This window comes from Mya arenaria, chromosome 9 (assembly GCF_026914265.1).
Source record: "Mya arenaria isolate MELC-2E11 chromosome 9, ASM2691426v1".
Taxonomy (NCBI): domain Eukaryota; kingdom Metazoa; phylum Mollusca; class Bivalvia; order Myida; family Myidae; genus Mya; species Mya arenaria.
In genome coordinates, this window is record NC_069130.1 from 75,866,306 (window position 1) to 75,883,859 (window position 17,554).

General features: G+C 33.7%; 2 long non-coding RNA genes across 2 annotated transcripts; both read left to right on the plus strand.

Moving 5' to 3' along the window:
- Positions 1-2,239: 2,239 nt before the first annotated feature.
- Positions 2,240-14,959, plus strand: LOC128203769 (uncharacterized). The gene is made up of 4 exons (XR_008256045.1): positions 2,240-2,332; positions 6,891-7,009; positions 14,150-14,262; positions 14,858-14,959. It is a non-coding gene; the product is annotated as an uncharacterized LOC128203769 (long non-coding RNA).
- Positions 14,960-15,196: 237 nt separating this feature from the next.
- LOC128203770 (uncharacterized) lies at positions 15,197-17,023 on the plus strand. The gene is made up of 3 exons (XR_008256046.1): positions 15,197-15,296; positions 15,536-15,617; positions 16,704-17,023. It is a non-coding gene; the product is annotated as an uncharacterized LOC128203770 (long non-coding RNA).
- Positions 17,024-17,554: the final 531 nt, after the last annotated feature.

A 17,554-nucleotide genomic window follows, 5' to 3' on the forward strand; every position in this document is an offset into this window, starting at 1 on the left:
GTAATTTATTTAGCTGTTAAACTTTGTGACTTAACTCTTGGGATTCTTCATTATGTTTGCTATAATACAATTCAATGACAATAAATTTAAACTTAGATCAATAAATACAACTCTAAAACACTACATTTAACTAATGATATAATTCAAAATTTTACGAACTACTTCAACAGATGTACCGGCATACATCCGAGGTTGTTTTCGATAAAATGGCCGAGGAGTTCCGAATGGATCCAATGAAAACACACATGTTTGATTGTATGCATATTTGAATGCACAAGATAAAAGGTTTAAATTTTAAATTCTGATGAAATAAATTTAAAATTGCCGAAGTTATAGATACTTGAACAAAAAATAAATGAAATGAAAATTCAATTGAAATCCGATTTCGGATTACATGGATCCACTGATAATTCACATATAATTTTAGAATTATCTTCGTAGTTTAGTTATATTGCGAAACACTTCGTTCTGTGTATGCACATTTGTTTATTGTATGAGTGTTATAATGTACAATACCTTATTTCAGATATACACAACGTCCATAAACTTCCAGGCTATACTACGATGAGCCATTTTGTGTGTGTTTTATAGAATCACAATTAAAACACACACAAACAGTTTTATATCATCGATATACATGTATCATATTTGTATTCTGAAAAAATGTTTGCTTTTTACTTCTATTTACTTTAGTTATTGGTTGTTTTTACATGTTTATTTATGTTTATGCATAATGTAATATAGTGGCTTATGGGACATTATGTAAATGTAGTTATCTAATTTATTAATATTGTATTTATTTAAAAACGTTGTGGTTGTCTTCAAACGACTCGGCTAGGGTTTCGTTTATATCCAAATGTGACTTAACAGATTTAGTAAAATACATGTATGTTTATTGTTGAATACATTCAAAATCAAGTGTTTAAACGGTTAGCAGGCAATGTTTCTGATACAATTGTACACGGTTAATGCGTAATGTAAACATCCAATGGTACTACAGCTTAATTCTGATGAGTTGACAGGGTGTTACTTATTATTTAACGATGTAGATCCGCAGATTTTTTTACCCAGTACTTGTAAACTAACCCTAAATGACCATAAGTAATGATATAACTGTCACTTTGTACAAACAAATTCAGAAACGGTAACTTTGCCTTCGAAGCTTGAATGCCATTAGGCGTATGTGAAATCGTATAAAAACTGAGTGTTCCAAGAGAAGGGAAAAAGAGGTGAAGAGAGGAGTTGAAAAGCATTATATAGCATATTGAAATGTTGAAGAACAATCTATATGAAACGTTTTATTCTTGGACTTGTAAATTTGTTATTGCACATTTAAGTTCACCTGTTATAATAATCATACAGTTCATTTATCAAAAACATACATGCAGTTGCATACAAACGGACAGACAGCTTAACTCATGATGTAAAATAATTTGTTTTCGGTGTACAAAAAAATCAGTATGTTTCCGGATACTAGGAACAGGGGTTACATAATTGTCGGACAATGCATAATGTTGGTTTACAATAATGAAAAACAACACATATACAAATGAAAGGACAAATGAAAGGACGTTGAGGGCGAATGAAAAGAACACTTATTCACAATGGTACTTCGTGTTTGAATAGGAATAGTCTCGGCTTGTGAACAACAAGCACCGAACATTTAAGAAGTTGCCGTGCAATGAATATAACAATTATAATATTTAAAGTGGTATATCGTGATGATGTGCACTGCCATCCGTACTGAGCTTGACTCTGAGCTTGCACTGTCAACTAGTAATGGTCAGTAATTCTCGGCGTGTACGTACGCATCCAACACCGGACACCTGTCGTGCACTGTCTACCAAAATGGTAATGGACAGTAATTCTCAGCGTGTGCACATCCAACACCGGACACATAAGAAATTGCACGATCACCAATGATGGAAGTGGACAGTAATTCTCGGAGTGTCAATCGGTGGTCTTCTTGAAGTAAGTGAAAATATTTTGACTTTGTACTTAGCCAGTTGACATGAGCTATTAGGCTGTTTCGTTGTAGTCATTGTTTTTTCGTATTGAAATATTAACCAATTATAAAGTGTATTCCAATTTTCATACAATGAAAAAATAGTAATAAGTTGATGTCTGTTCCTGTTGTAATTACATGAATTTCTGTATTTCCAGTTAAGTCACATACCGGTTTTATCCGTTTGTGATAATACGTTTTGCCTTTTGAAATCGCGTGCGAAAGCAAAATGGTAAACATCTTGATGATCTTGGCTTTTCTTCGTTTTCTTCCTCAAACTGTTGACTTGCCGTGTCTGCGGACCAATGCTCACTTAACAGGAATAAAGTATGTCCACGTACAATATCTTTTTAATGTAGAGGTACTGTTTGTGTTTTCAGTGAACAATGAACAATTTAATCAATTATAAAATGACGTATTTTGGCTGGGACTTCCAGTAGTCTAAAATAATAGACGTGTAATACGGGATTCTTCCAATCCCTACTGTAACGTCTAAACGGGTTGGTGCAAAAAGCGGGGGTGTTTTAAAAATATTGAAATTGTATTAAGTATTTTATGGTCGAAATTGATCATAAGATTTATACTCAATGTATCATCTATCGGTGTATACCGTCTATCGATGTAATCCGAAACATGCCGAATAACGATCATGTGAACGGGTACCTGCACTTCAGATTGTTTATATTCATTCGAGAGAACTGTCAGCTACAAAAATTTGAAGATCATGTTGTTTCTATGCGTAAGAATTCCCCAGAAATTAAAATATATACGTAATTACATTTTTTTTCTATATTCTACTTCAACTTTTTAAATGTAAGCCATTGCTATTGCTAGAATCTCGCAAAACCCAGATAAGATTTTCCCGATTTCATCTATTTATATATGCTGATGACGTCACTGACAGGTGCTTCTTAACAACATGCATATTCGCGGTCACGTTACCTCCATGTTTGGTATTGTTATCTAGTGAAAATATCATGTACACAGAACAAAACAAAATGGCCGACCTCTATGTCAACAAATAGGTCAGGTGTCAGACACATACTATAGAAATACTTTTTATGACCACATAATTTGAAAGGTAATTAAATCCTCAACATATATGTATTAAAAATTATACATTTACAAAATATATCAACTTCGATTTCACAGTAAGCAAAGGAAGTCTTAGTACACCGATAGAATTGATACACACAGGCTATATTCATATTTTACCATGTAAGTTAAAAGTTATTTTGCACATAACTTCAGGGTTCGAATTTAGACTCGCATACTCGCAAAATGCGAGAGACATTTGGAAATTGCGAGTGACTTTTATTCAAGCTCGCAAAATTCTGCGAGTGGCTTTTTCTAGACCACAAAATGTTAAAAGGAAAGTAGAATAAACATGAACTTAATTCCGCTACGTAGTCGAGTGTAAACAGCCTATACATGGCATGTTTACACTACCGGTATAAGGAAGGCAGTACGGAGTCACGCTCTAGTAGGTTTTCAAAAATAGAACAAATACTGAAAAGGCCGAGTTTAATCTCGAATCTTTCCGGGATGCTCCGAGGTGTGCATAATACAAAGTTAATACGAATGACGTAATCACCTAGCTCAATCATTGGCTAAATTTAGCGCTTTCGCGCACTATATGTAAACCCCATCATCCTTTGAATATATTTCCGCCCAACTGTCAAAATGAATAGACTTCGTTGATCGATATATTTCATGGTCCAAAGTATCCACGCTACATTTACTGTTGCTTTTTTTATTTTAAATTTATTATTTTATTGTTTTTAATACTTATAGACTTAATGAAATCTGTAGCGTGCTTGTCGAATGGGTATTGAAATACCCGATGGCGAGGGTAAATATACAAAGTGAACAATGTCAAATTATTGGACAGCTTTGTTATCAAAAAGCTGCCAGCATCAGATGAGTCTTTTCATACCCCCCAAATAGAATAAGCCATCAACAAGTTCTAGTAGTCGAGTCACTCAAGATTGATACTTTTTAATATTCATAATATGTCTTAGGTGTTAATTTCTACTTTAATTAGACAATATTATAAGGGAATAAAGCAAATAATAAAATTGCAAGTTGATTTTTCATTTTGCGAGTTGCCTCAAAATGCACTCGCAAAATTTTGCGAGTGCTCCTCAAAGCTAAATTGGAACCCTGAATTAACAAGCATTTAATGCATTAAAACACATTTTCCAATAAATTGAAAGTTGACTGACACAGACAACAATTAATGCCAAGGGGAACAACTCGATCCAATCGTAATAACTCGGCCACCTCTGGCAAGCTTCGAGATAGACCTTGTTATGCACCAGTCAATTGTAACCACGGCCCCCCCCCCCCCCCCCCCCCCCCCCCCCCCCCCCGGTCCAGGGGTATACTGGGGATAGCAGGGGAAAAGAGCCGTGTTTCCAGGTGGCCCCACAGGGCCGGGTGAGTGCGGTGGTTTTTGTCTTAGTGCCAAATTTAGCAGAGATTGGGCCTTATATAGAGTCTCTGGGGTGCAGGGGCATATGGCCGGGGTTTAACCAATAGTTCATCCCTACAGGGTGGGGATTTTACTCTGGGTTGGCTGGACTGAAAGTCAAAGTCCCGGCTATTCCCCGGACCTGGGGTTGTGTGGTTACAATTGCATTAATACAATCGTAACAACTCCGCCATGGCCGAAATATTCCGATTGTTTTAAAATTGTGCCCAGAAGCCTTGCAGGTGCCCTTCATGTATATATCGTTATGTTTTGACAGAATGAAATGAAGAAAACCCGTCAAACTCATATTAGAAGTTGGATATTTATTTTTGGTGTACGGAACTATTAAATATAAAATAACATAACTGGTAATATTTCTTGTTTTTATGATATTTTATAGATGTATTTATGCTTTAACCCGGAATCCCAATCGGAATAACTACCCACTTTTGATACTTAACAATTTGTACCTGAAGGATTTGCCATATCAAAAATTAAAAAAAAATCAATAAACGTACAATTATTTGGACAAGGACTTCCAGTAGGCGAGTAGTTTTATTTCTAATGGTTTTATCAAATAAAGTATCCTTATTTTGAAAGATAAATGATGTTATAAATGATATCAATGTTCATATTAAAGTTCAGATATATGATATAAAATATATATAAAATTTAGTGACATTTCATCTAAAATATATTATTTTTTTTCAGATTTATCAGAGGAATAGAAGTGACCCCTATGATTAATCTGAAAAAACAAATATTTTAGGTTAAATGTCACTAAATTTTGTACAGGTCAAATGACACCAACGCAGGAGTTCATTCCCATCAAATGACTGTGATATATACAGCGATGTTTCTTCTGTTGAAATAATGCTAAATCTTATTATAAGTGAAATTAAACAATTTAAGTCCATTCCCATGAGGTTCGAATGAGGAGCTCAAAAAGCGTCAACTTTTAGTTTGACAGAAGTAGTTCTCGAACACTGTTAAATTATTAACAAAACTGGGAAACATGTGTGTTTTTTATTTGATACATTTAAAAGTGGAATATTTAAACCAGTTAGTAATATATATCTTATTATTTTTCATTAAAAACTGTACATTTATACATATACCATGAAGCTCATAAACATTAAATGACCTATTTTTAGCACCTGTGTGAAGTAAATTGCTTAACTAAATATGAATATTATTATAAACGCAGAATGTCTTCTGCGCCAAAAAAGGTTGTATACCGAATAAAACGCATAGCCTAACTAATTCCCGTATTTTATGCTGTGCTTTTTGCCACGCACTCTTTAAATTGTGTTTCCATGCAGAAGTAAAATGTGATTTTTGTAAACAACTGGAAACTTTTGGAATATATGCTAATAATCCTAACCTGGTGAAAAGATTAGGTATGTGCTGAAAATTTTCAAACACCTGATTGATTTAAAGGTTAAAGTTTTAGGGCAGGTTGATATTTATTTATAACTTCTATACTCTTCATTCAGTTGACTTAATACTTCACACAATTGTTCAGGACCATTCACACAATGAGGTAACATAACTCCATAATATCCAACTCCATTATATTTTTGATACAAGTTATGGCCCCTGATTGACTTACGAACTTCTGGTAAATTTTAAGGGCATGTTAACATTTAAAGCTGCACTCTCACAGATTGAACGTTTTGACAACTTTTTTATTTTTTGTCTTGTAACGAGCAGATTTTAGCGAAAATCCATTGAAACCAGTTAAATAAGACTGCTGAAAAAAAATGAGATTGCACATATTTGTATATAAGTTAAAAAAATTATGTTTTATGCATTTTTCTTAAACCGTTAGTAGCGCTTTGTGCCATAAAACATTAATTTTCGAATGGAAATATTAAAATATGAAAATCTACGATCTGATTTTTTGTCAGCAATCTTAATCACAACAGGATCTCAAATTAGATCTGGTTAGGCCTTAAAAAAATGTTTGGTTAATAACCAAACATTTTTTAAAGGCCTAACCAGATCTAATTTGAGATCCTGTTGTGATTATCTCCCTTTGACCATAAGTGGTGATTGAAGGTACATATTGACCTGTGTGGTCTTTTGTTGTTATCAGGTGTGACCAGTTGTTTGCTCAATTTAGGAGGGAGTTTTGAAAGTCATTGTTCACCTGACTTCTGTGGTAGACACAGCTGATAATTTTATATGATGATATAATACTTTCAAGATCATTTAAGAGGTTAGTCATGGTATTATTTCTAGTTGGTTATGATTGCAGTTGGACTGTTATTTGTATCAAAATTGTAGTAATTGTATTGTTAAAAAATTCAACATGGTGGCACATAAATGTATTCTTGGCATAACCATTTATGTTTTTTGTTTTTTGAACTATACTGCATATCAAATATGATTTGTTTCTTTTTCTTATAGACGGATTGATCTATTTCATCTTGAAGTGTGTTAATAGGAATATATCCAGCAACCTGCCTGAAGTTTTGCCAGAACAACTGCAACATTGGACCACATGCATTGGAACCTTATTATTTAAGGTACCTTATTAGTAATGAAGTGAATGTTTGTATACATGCATTTGTTTTAACCAAAGACTATTGATGTTTAAGTATGAAATTGTAAATCTAATAATACATAATATCAATTAATAATACATTATTTTCTTTTATAGTTTTGACATTTTAACATTTACACTCAAGGCAAAAGAAATAAAAAGTGAGTCGGTTTCATTAAAGGGACTGTACACCAGATTGGCACTAAAAAGTTTTTTTCTATAACGAATCTCAGGGCAATTATTTTGTTTGCAATAATTGATAGGACCTGCTCATTTGAATGAACCTAAAAGGGTATTGCACATATTAATTGCTAGAGCCACTGATGGAATATCACTTTATTTATTTAAGGGGCTGCTGATCTTTTGGTTAATCCTCATCGTGGAGGACTCCTTTGAGAGCTTGTGGATGCAGTAATCTGCACAGCCGAGTTATCTCTTTAGCAGCCTTCCTCTGATATTTGAAACAAAATTATCTTTCTATAGATAGCTTGGGTTCAAAATGTTTATTTATTTAAGGGGCTGCTGATCTTTTGGTTAATCCTCATCTTGGAGGACTCCTTTGAGAGCTTGTGGATGCAGTAATCTGCACAGCCGAGTTATCTCTTTAGGAGCCTTCCTCTGATGTTTGAAACATAATTATCTTTCTATAGATAGCATTTTTTTTCTTATTTCGGGAATGTAACGTATACCAGTGACATTTGGATTTTGGAATTATATGGCTATCTGGTTGAAATTTGGCCAGTTGACAGTGCTTAACCGAAAAATATTGATAATTGAGTATGAAATTGTAAATCTAATAATACATAATATAAATTAATAATACATTATTTTCTTATATACTTTTGGCATTTTAACATTTATACTCAAGGCAATAGAAATAAAAAGTGAGTCGGTTTCATTAAAGGGGCTGTACACCAGATTGGCACTAAAGAATTTTTTTTCTATAACGAATATCAGGGCAATTATTTTGTTTGCAATAATTGATAGGACCAGCTCATTTGAATGAACCCAAAGGGTATTGCACATATTAATTGCTAGAGCCACTGATGGAATATCACTTTATTTATTTAAGGGGCTACTGATGTTTTGGTTAATCCTCATCTTGGAGGACTCCTTTGAGAGCTTGTGGATGCAGTAATCTGCACAGCCGAGTTATCTCTTTAGGAGCCTTCCTCTGATATTTGAATCAAAATTATCTTTCTATAGATAGCGTTTTTTTTCTTATTTTGGGAATGTAATGGATACCAGTGACATTTGGATTTTGGAATTATACAGCTATCTGGTTGAAATTTGGCCAGTTGACAGTGCTTAACCGAAGAATATTTATGTTTGAGTATGAAATTGTAAATCTAATAATACATAATATAAATTAATAATACATTATTTTCTTATTAAGTTTGACATTTTAAAATTTACACTCAAGGCAAAAGAAATAAAAAGTGAGTCGGTTTCATAAAAGGGGCTGTACACCAGATTGGCACTAAAGATTTTTTTTTCTATAACAAATCTCAGGGCAATTATTTTGTTTGCAATAATTGATAGGATCAGCGCATTTGAATGAACCCAAAGGGTATTGCACATATTAATTGCTAGAGCCACTGATGGAATATCACTTTATTTATTTAAGGGGCTGCTGATCTTTTGGTTAATCCTCATCTTGGAGGACTCCTTTGAGAGCTTGTGGATGCAGTGATCTGCACAGCCGAGTTATCTCTTTAGGAGCCTTCCTCTGATATTTGAAACATAATTATTTTTCTATCGATAGCTTCTTTTTTTCTTATTTAGGGAATGTAACGTACACCAGTGACATTTGGATTTTGGAATTATACAGCTATCTGGTTGAAATTTGGCCAGTTGACATTGCTTAAGCGAAGAATATTGATGTTTGAGTATGAAATTGTAAATCTAATAATACATAATATAAATTAATAATACATTATTTTCTTATATAGTTTTGACATTTTAACATTTACACTCAAGGGAAAAGAAATAAAAAGTGAGTCGGTTTTAGAAAAGGGGCTGTACACCAGATTGGCACTAAAGAAATTTTTTTCTATAACGAATCTCAGTGCAATTATTTTGTTTGCAATAATTGATAGGACCAGCTCATTTGAATGAACCCAAAGGGTATTGCACATATTAATTGCTAGAGCCACTGATGGAATATCACTTTATTTATTTAAGGGGCTGCTGATCTTTTGGTTAATCCTCATCTTGGAGGACTACTTTGAGAGCTTGTGGATGCAGTAATCTGCACAGCCGAGTTATCTCTTTAGGAGCCTTCCTCTGATGTTTGAAACAAAACTATCTTTCTATAGATAGCTTGGGTTCAATATGTTTATTCATTTAAGGGGCTGCTAATCTTTTGGTTAATCCTCATCTTGGAGGACTCCTTTGAGAGCTTGTGGATGCAGTAATCTGCACAGCCGAGTTATCTCTTTAGGAGCCTTCCTCTGATATTTGAAACATAATTGTCTTTCTATAGATAACGTTTTTTTCTTCTTATTTAGGGAATGTAATGTATACCAGTGACATTTGGATTTTGGAATTATACAGCTATCTGGTTGAAATTTGGCCAGTTGACAGTGCTTAACCGAAGAATATTGATGTTTGAGTATGAAATTGTAAATTTAATAATACATAATATAAATTAATAATACATTATTTTCTTATATAGTTTTGACATTTTAACATTTATACTCAAGGCAATAGAAATAAAAAGTGAGTCGGTTTCATTAAAGGGGCTGTACACCAGATTGGCACTAAAGAATATTTTTTCTATAACGAATATCAGGGCAATTATTTTGTTTGCAATAATTGATAGGACCAGCTCATTTGAATGAACCCAAAGGGTATTGCACATATTAATTGCTAGAGCCACTGATGGAATATCACTTTATTTATTTAAGGGGCTGCTGATCTTTTGGTTAATCCTCATCTTGGAGGACTCCTTTGAGAGCTTGTGGATGCAGTAATCTGCACAGCCGAGTTATCTCTTTAGGAGCCTTCCTCTGATGTTTGAAACATAATTATCTTTCTATAGATAGCGTTGTTTTCTTATTTCGGGAATGGATCGACTTTAATACCAGTGACATTTGGATTTTGGAATTTTACAGCTATCTGGTTGAAATTTGGCCAGTTGACAGTGCTTAACCGAAGAATATTGATGTTTGAGTATGAAATTGTAAATCTAATAATACATAATATAAATTAATAATACATTATTTTCTTATATAGTTTTGACATTTTAACATTTACACTCAAGGGAAAAGAAATAAAAAGTGAGTCGGTTTTAGAAAAGGGGCTGTACACCAGATTGGCACTAAAGAAATTTTTTTCTATAACGAATCTCAGTGCAATTATTTTGTTTGCAATAATTGATAGGACCAGCTCATTTGAATGAACCCAAAGGGTATTGCACATATTAATTGCTAGAGCCACTGATGGAATATCACTTTATTTATTTAAGGGGCTGCTGATCTTTTGGTTAATCCTCATCTTGGAGGACTACTTTGAGAGCTTGTGGATGCAGTAATCTGCACAGCCGAGTTATCTCTTTAGGAGCCTTCCTCTGATGTTTGAAACAAAACTATCTTTCTATAGATAGCTTGGGTCCAATATGTTTATTCATTTAAGGGGCTGCTAATCTTTTGGTTAATCCTCATCTTGGAGGACTCCTTTGAGAGCTTGTGGATGCAGTAATCTGCACAGCCGAGTTATCTCTTTAGGAGCCTTCCTCTGATATTTGAAACATAATTGTCTTTCTATAGATAACGTTTTTTTCTTCTTATTTAGGGAATGTAATGTATACCAGTGACATTTGGATTTTGGAATTATACAGCTATCTGGTTGAAATTTGGCCAGTTGACAGTGCTTAACCGAAGAATATTGATGTTTGAGTATGAAATTGTAAATTTAATAATACATAATATACATTAATAATACATTATTTTCTTATATAGTTTTGACATTTTAACATTTATACTCAAGGCAATAGAAATAAAAAGTGAGTCGGTTTCATTAAAGGGGCTGTACACCAGATTGGCACTAAAGAAGTTTTTTTCTATAACGAATATCAGGGCAATTATTTTGTTTGCAATAATTGATAGGACCAGCTCATTTGAATGAACCCAAAGGGTATTGCACATATTAATTGCTAGAGCCACTGATGGAATATCACTTTATTTATTTAAGGGGCTGCTGATCTTTTGGTTAATCCTCATCTTGGAGGACTCCTTTGAGAGCTTGTGGATGCAGTAATCTGCACAGCCGAGTTATCTCTTTAGGAGCCTTCCTCTGATATTTGAAACATAAGTATCTTTCTATAGATAGCGTTTTTTTCTTATTTCGGGAATGTAACGTACACCAGTGACATTTGGATTTTGGAATTATACAGCTATCTGGTTGAAATTTGGCCAGTTGACATTGCTTAAGCGAAGAATATTGATGTTTGAGTATGAAATTGTAAGTCTAATAATACATAATATAAATTAAGAATACATTATTTTCTTATATAGTTTTGACATTTTAACATTTACACTCAAGGGAAAAGAAATAAAAAGTGAGTCGGTTTTAGAAAAGGGGCTGTACACCAGATTGGCACTAAAGAATTTTTTTTCTATAACGAATCTCAGGGCAATTATTTTGTTTGCAATAATTGATAGGACCAGCTCATTTGAATGAACCCAAAGGGTATTGCACATATTAATTGCTAGAGCCACTGATGGAATATCACTTTATTTATTTAAGGGGCTGCTGATCTTTTGGTTAATCCTCATCTTGGAGGACTACTTTGAGAGCTTGTGGATGCAGTAATCTGCACAGCCGAGTTATCTCTTTAGGAGCCTTCCTCTGATGTTTGAAACAAAACTATCTTTCTATAGATAGCTTGAGTTCAATATGTTTATTCATTTAAGGGGCTGCTAATCTTTTAGTTAATCCTCATCTTGGAGGACTCCTTTGAGAGCTTGTGGATGCAGTAATCTGCACAGCCGAGTTATCTCTTTAGGAGCCTTCCTCTGATATTTGAAACATAATTGTCTTTCTATAGATAACGTTTTTTTCTTCTTATTTAGGGAATGTAATGTATACCAGTGACATTTGGATTTTGGAATAATACAGCTATCTGGTTGAAATTTGGCCAGTTGACAGTGCTTAACAGAAGAATATTGATGTTTGAGTATGAAATTGTAAATTTAATAATTAATATAAATTAATAATACATTATTTTCTTATATAGTTTTGACATTTTAACATTTATACTCAAGGCAATAGAAATAAAAAGTGAGTCGGTTTCATTAAAGGGGCTGTACACCAGATTGGCACTAAAGAAATTTTTTTCTATAACGAATCTCAGGGCAATTATTTTGTTTGCAATAATTGATAGGACCAGCTCATTTGAATGAACCCAAAGGGTATTGCACATATTAATTGCTAGAGCCACTGAAGGAATATCACTTTATTTATTTAAGGGGCTGCTGATCTTTTGGTTAATCCTCATCTTGGAGGACTCCTTTGAGAGCTTGTGGATGCAGTAATCTGCACAGCCGAGTTATCTCTTTAGGAGCCTTCCTCTGATGTTTGAAACAAAATTATCTTTCTATAGATAGCGTTTTTTTTCTTATTTCGGGAATGGATTGACTTTAATACCAGTGACATTTGGATTTTGAAATTTTACAGCTATCTGGTTGAAATTTGGCCAGTTGACAGTGCTTAACCGAAGAATATTGATGTTTGAGTATGAAATTGTAAATCTAATAATGCATAATATAAATTAATAATACATTATTTTCTTATATAGTTTTGACATTTTAACATTTACACTCAAGGCAATAGAAATAAAAAGTGAGTCAGTTTCGTTAAAGGGGCTGTACACCAGATTGGCACTACCGTCTCCGTGGCTCAGTGGTTAAGCGTCCGCCTACGGAGCGGGAGGTCGTGGGTTCGATCCCTGGCCGCGTCATACCAAAAGACGTTAAAAATTAATACAAGTAGCTCCCTTGCCTGGCGCTTGGCATTTAAAGGGTAGTGCTTGGAAAAGTGGTGTACTCAGTACTGGTTTAACCCAGGAAAGTTGTACCCCGTGTATCAGTGCTTTACACCGAGCACGTAAAAGAACCAAGGGGTCTCTTCGAAAAAGAGCTAGGGTATCGCACCCGGACTTCCTTGTATCCCACCACTGTCTCTTCAGCGTGCTGTCCCTTCAGCAAAAAACAAAGGACCCCGTTGGAAATAAGTGCTTGCACTTTCACGGGTTATCCTTGACCGCAAGGTCTGAAGAAATACATACATACAAAGAATTTTTTTTCTATAACGAATCTCAGGGCAATTATTTTGTTTGCAATAATTGATAGGACCTGCTCATTTGAATGAACCCAAAGGGTATTGCACATATTAATTGCTAGAGCCACTGATGGAATATCACTTTATTTATTTAAGGGGCTGCTGATCTTTTGGTTAATCCTCATCTTGGAAGACTCCTTTGAGAGCTTGTGGATGCAGTAATCTGCACAGCCAAGTTATCTCTTTAGGAGCCTTCCTCTGATGTTTGAAACAAAATTATCTTTCTATAGATAGTGTTTTTTTCTTATTTCGGGAATGGATGGTATACCAGTGACATTTGGATTTTGGAATTATACAGCTATCTGGTTGAAATTTGGCCAGTTGACAGTTCTTAACCGAAGAATATTGATGTTTGAGTATGAAATTGTAAATCTAATAATACATAATATACATTAACAAATTAATTGTTTGAAACATAATTATCTTTCTATATCACTAATTGATAGTGCCACTAATGGGATATCTCCTGATTTAGTTAAAGGGCTACTAATTTTGAGTTTTATCCTCATTATTATTCATAGGTGATGCCGTACAATAGTGCCAAGAGTAATTTCTTGAGTAGCTCACAGCACAACCCTCTTATGATTGTAGCAGCTTTCCCCTGGGTATAAAACATATTAATTGATAGGACCATCTTATTATTTTGTAATGAATAAAGCCAAAGGAAGTTTAACATATTAGTTGATGGTTCCATTCACAGAATATTGGTACTACCAGAAGGGTGCCTCCATGTATATCCATGTCCATATCCTTTTGGTAAATGTGTACTTTTTATTTGTAGGACTACCAATGGGGAAGGGCTGTATTTAATTGTTGCTGTTAACTATCTTGGTACCAGTTATGCCAACATTTACCTACAGCAGAGGCCCTGCCGACTTTAAACAATCATAGCTGGTAAGAATGGTACAAACATGTACAGAAACGGCATATATATAAATATACATGTACATGTATCCAACGCATTTTAATGATGTTGTGTTTTAGTAAAGATATCATCCCTTATACTTTGGTAATCAGTCTGTGATATAACTTTATGAAATATGTGATTTGTTTCAAAATGACATATATATATATGCATAAATAAATCTCATAGATCTATTATCATGCAAAGGTCATAAAAAAGTTTATATAAAATGGTTATCAATAATATTAATTTATTAAACTTGCATAAAAAAGGTGATTCTTATATGAAGAATGGAAGAAAAAGAGCGAAGTCCATATGATCTATTAGCAAACGTTGTTTATTGTTGACTCTTGGTTAAGGAAATAAATACATGTTTTGTTTCCTTAAATTTGAGTTTTATGAATATGTTATAGAGATTACCTTTCTATTGTTACAAATTCCGATGTAATGTTACGAGAAATGAATTACTTTTCAAATTAAAACATTAAAGCATTTATACTTGAATCAAACAATGCATTCAATTAATAATGATAACTGGGATAACTGGGGTGACCTGTGTATAGAAAAAGGTTACCCGTTTTTCAGCATTGAGTGTAGCGGGCACAGGCTGCGCATACAGCTGTCAATGTGACATCTTTTGTAACTTTTGATTCTCCCAGAGAGCCAGCACAGCTCCATGACACACACAGGTTTCAGCAACAGGGTGTGGCGCACTGGGTGAGAAAGGCTTCCCAGTAATATTTGTATCTTTTTTCTGACCAGACATTTGTAGTGAATTGTTCAGTTGCAGTGGTTTTGATGCCACTGAACCAGCACTGCTACATGACAGAAATACATGTTTGACAGTACCAGTGCATCGTCATTCTTTGTCATTTTCAGACACTCCTTGTTGTGTGCTGGCAGAAATGCAAAGTGGTACCACCAGTCGTCTATGCCACCTTTCCCCTCATTTTAGAGGCTAATGTGGACAGTCCCTCACATGCAGTTTACAGCTAAGCCCTCAGTATAGCCCTACAAATTTTAGGTAAGGGATAAATTTTGGCTACAAGCTTACGATTTATGCACTCGTTTAAAGTCTGTACTTGTTCTGAGCGCAACTCACATTCCACATCAAAATTCCCAGATCCCAGACTAAATATTTTTTTCAGATGTTCTGACTAAGCTTCATGTACGTACACTACTAATATTTGGATAAGAACTTTCTCAAATTGATAATGATTTAATAAATGAGGTATCCAAGATTTACACCCAGTCATCTTGCAGATACTGCCGATGGCGCGTAGATCCAGTACATTGGGCCGGAGTTTCCAGTACGCCGAACTAGAGCCAGGATTAATATCAGACGGTGAGCTTCTGTGTATTTATTTCCTAAACACTGCTAGAAGTCTAAGCTTTCCTTTTGTCATTTTTCAACTAAAACAAGAAGTTGACAGTATCAGGGACTAAGATACTAATTGATGTTCCAAATGTGTACATAGAAAACCTGTTTTATGCTTTAAAATCTAGTAGTTAACAGGATTTTCATTCATTTTAAGAGGCACTGTGGAACTTTCATTATTTTCATTATTCAATTTTTTTAACACATTTTAAATGCAGTGAAGGGGCTTAATCAGGGATAAGGAAAAACAAGGTCACAAACATTGTATCATTTTTCTTATTTCATCTAAATCTATAAATCTTATCTGGAGAAACATCAAATTTTGTTAGATCTCAATTTCTCAGAAAATGTAGCTGTCTGAGGACCTATTCATCAATGAGTATCACTGTCTTGAAATTGCTGTTGCGATAGAATTTTCATAGAAAAATACTAGTAAGGAAAAAAGTGTATTTCTTACTTAGAGGTTTAAGTAATAGTAATAGTTTTAATTGTATAACATAGGTTTGCATTAAAGTGACACTCTTATTCAAAATCAATACATACACATGTGTATCAAAGATACATTTTGGCTGATAAATCTTTAACTACTTACTAAATAATGCATTTATGGTAAAAAATAATTACTTATAACAAGCTTATAACTGTGAATTTAAAAGTTGAACACGCAGAGATATTAAATGATTGGGGAGTGCTAAAAGATTTACTGTGATGTACTATTGTCTCATAGTTAGAAATACTGTTTTTTCTGCACATTTCTTTCAAACTCAACTCATTAGCCTCCATAAGAACCATTGTTTTATACTTTTGTTCATCCTTTTTATTTTCATCAATATACAATTACATTAATTTTGGTAAATCTTATTTTGGAGTAAGAGTGCATCTTTAATGCGTCCGCGTCATTGTAGCCCAAGTAGTTCTATAAAACAATTTTCCCCCACTTCAGGAGCATTTGATGACTTGAACATTGCATTCTTGTATATATTTTCAAATTTACACATGATTGATATCATATTTGAAGACAATTAATATGTGGTTTTGAATCATATTTTGTAGGACCTCTCTGTGGGTGGATGGATTCAGAGATGACCCCAAAGATGCGGCCATGACTGTGTCACATGGACGTTATTGATGAAACCATCATGATTTAGTTTTTTGGTGATAAATCAACAGACAAAGTGTGTATAATTTGTGGATAAATAGTGTTAAAGCTAGAAACTTTTCAACGAATTGACATATTTAAGGCATATTTTCCGAAAATGTAAAAAAGTTACGACCCTTCAAATACATGATTGTTTTTGAGTGAAAATTTAAGAAATAAGAAATTCTACCTCTTTTAAACCCAATATATATACCGGCTTGGAGACCGAAATCCATCTCTGACATTGCCAGAGGTTCTGTTCAAACTCGTAAATACTTTTAATAATTCGGGTAGTGGATACAATTAGCTGTAACATGACTGTATATTTCTTATGTACAAAATTAATGTTTATTTTTTTTCTTAATAGTTTAAATTTTTTATGCAGCCAATGGTGTTTTGGGCTTTTGTTAAAGATGCACTCAAACTCCCAAATAAGATTTACCACAATTAATAATATTGTTTAAATATTCCAAGAAGGATGAATATTGTCAAAAACAATGGTTCTTATGAAGGATACCGAGTTTAATTTTGAAATGAGCTTAAAACACAGTATTTTAACCTTTTGAGACTAATATATTAGTAGACCACAGTAAATCTTTTAGCATTCACCAATCATTTAATATGTTTTGCGCTTTCGCTATTAAATACATGGTTACAATCTTGTTATCAGTAATTAATAATTTTCATAACTGCATTATTTAGTAAGTAGTTACAGGCTTAGCAGTCATAATTGATGTTTGTTGTACATGTGTATGTATTGATTTTG